Genomic DNA, 2,532 nt, shown 5'->3' on the forward strand with positions numbered 1-2,532 from the left:
TTTGGGGTGTGTTGCATTTGCTAAGAGGGCTCTGAGAGGGACGATGAAGACGGACGGGCGTGCGCTCTGGGCAGCGAGAGCAGCTCTGGTAGGGCCCCAGATGCTCAGGCACGGGCTACGGAGTGGGAACTGGCCCAGGACTGCGCTGGGACGAACTCGCGAGGAGTGAGCAGAGGTGAAGCTCCAGTCCCCTCCGAGAGGCGAGAGGCGGGAGATCAAGGGGCCAGTGGGGTCCAGCTGGGCCCTGGGGGAGGAGCTTCCCGCCTCCCCGCCCCGCTGGGAGGCCTGGGTTTGCACAAGCCCCAGCGATGGCCTGTGAGCGCGGGGAAGGCGAGGGCTGTGGTCCAAGGGCAGCGGCGAGAGGCAGGGGGCAGCACCCCCCTACTTGAAGGCCCGCACTGCCGCCTCGGGTTGGGGGTGGCTGTTCATTGCTCTGTGTCCCCTGGAGGCTGGTGAGGCTCAGACCCGCGCCTGGTCGGCGTCGTGCTGGTAATATTAGCGGCACACGTGGTGCTGTTTTAGCAGAATACTTTCTAACCTTGGGCCTGTAGTGTACACTCCTAATCCTGTTTCGCTCTAAAAGTAATCACAGTGCTTTTCGTTAGTTTATGAAACTGTATTAAAATTAAATGGGGAAATTCACAATCTATTATTTTCCTCAAACACCAGAGCGTGTTTTTTAAAAGTAAGAAATATGTCCATTTTTTAAAAAAGTACCACAGAGGTTTTTTTACTCTTCTGTTCAGAAGGGAGAAGCTACTCACCTTATTGTTATATTAAAATTCAGGGATTCTGAACTGAAGAACTAAACTTTCTTCTTTTAGTGATAATGTAATATCTTCTTTTCTAAGCAAGAGACCTACTGAACTTTAAAAAGAGGCACAGATACAATCCTATTTCTAAACAACATGGCATAGAATGAAAGAACTACCTCATTTAAAAGAAATAGGCCGTAAAATAACTTGGGGAATATCTTCATTATACACATATTGCCATTGTCACAGCATCTGTAAGAGTCTGACCTAGAGAGATGTGTGTGCCGTTAAAATAGAATTTACAGGACTTCCCTGGCGGTCCAGTGGGTAAGACTCCACACTTCCAATCCAAGGGTCACGGGTTCGATCCCTGGTTGGGGAATTAAGATCCCACATGCTGCGTGGCCCCAAAAAAAAGGATTTAAAAAAAGAAATGAGAAGGATTAGAATCCCTGCCGCGATGATCAGTGACATTTAATCTGAGGCAGACTTTCTGGCTGTGTGTCAGATGCTACTGGTTTGGGCAGAGCTTGGGCAATTCAGCCTCTTCATGTAAGAGTGCTCTGCTGACAATGTAGTTTTTTGTTTTTGTTTTTCTGAGTGAATTAATAACTAAGCCCCTTAGGCAGAACTAGATTCTCACATGTGTAGTTAGGAGAAAAATACACATGTGGGTAGCAGCCTCAGCATGGAGACTTACAAAGCACAGCCCGGATGCTTGGCTCACTCGTTGCTGCATAGGAGCTGGACCAGGATGAGGTCAGGTCAGTGTTGAAGATAGACTGGGTGGGGGGGACTGTCACCCCTGGAGTCCAGCCTCGCTGCGGGGGACGCCACGGGAGGAGAGAGACTGGTGGGCAGGGCAGCAGCAGGGGGCCTTTTTTTTTTATAATTGCTGAAAAATTTTAATATTTCTGTCATTTCACAAAGCATCTTTTGTTGACATTCAGCAAATGGTACCACCCAATAATGTCCCAATACTTTCTTCTTGTGAAGAGAGTTCATATATCTTTTTGACTTCCGTAATATTTGTTGTTTCAGGGAGATTTTTGAGAGAAACTTGATGACCTTCTACCTGAGATGTTAGGTCTTCTTGAGTTATTTGTTTTTCTCCCTCTTCACTGTAAGCAATCAGAGATGAAGTGTCATTTGCCGAGATACCACAGTTTTTCACGGCCTCTGAAATACTGTTATTTGGGGAAAGACTGAAAATAATTTCAGTAGATAGAGTTCTTGTCTTCATTCTTCCCAGTTTGTAGAGGTGAACTGCTTTGTTTGCTGCCACAAGTATCTGAAATGCATCGACAATCACTGTAGGATTTATTAATGAGCCGTCAATGGCACCTTCCATGGCCTTTTTTCTCAAGTCTCCAGCATTTTTCACATCTTTAAATAACAGAAGCGTCACCCTGTATTCGGGAAATAGGTCCAGCTGTTGTGTTAACTGCATTTCATCGATAAGCAGGATTCAGCGCGCCCAGAACCCAGGACTAGCTCCCTATTCTACGAGCTCCTCTGTCACAACTTTGGTGAGTCGCGGCCTTATCAGGATGATGTATCGTCAGCTGATACATCAGGGAGAGACTAAGCCGATCATTGCCGGGCTGCATCCCAGGGCCGGGCCTCGTGAGGTGCTCGATAAACGAGGACGCCGAGAATCACATCCGTTGTCTAGAAAATGGGTGCCGGGACTGCCAGGGGCCCTTTTTTTTATTGAGCAGCTACTGCATCCTGTGTGTTGTGCTCTGTTCGTCACACCTGTCCCCTCCTGTCCTGT

At 47.8% G+C, this 2,532-nt stretch overlaps 1 pseudogene; it reads right to left on the minus strand.

The window, feature by feature from the left end:
• Nucleotides 1-1,701: 1,701 nt before the first annotated feature.
• On the minus strand, nucleotides 1,702-2,327 carry LOC115855020 (EKC/KEOPS complex subunit TPRKB pseudogene; annotated as a pseudogene).
• Nucleotides 2,328-2,532: the final 205 nt, after the last annotated feature.

The sequence above is a fragment of the Globicephala melas genome, chromosome 17 (genome assembly GCF_963455315.2).
Source record: "Globicephala melas chromosome 17, mGloMel1.2, whole genome shotgun sequence".
NCBI classification, from domain to species: domain Eukaryota; kingdom Metazoa; phylum Chordata; class Mammalia; order Artiodactyla; family Delphinidae; genus Globicephala; species Globicephala melas.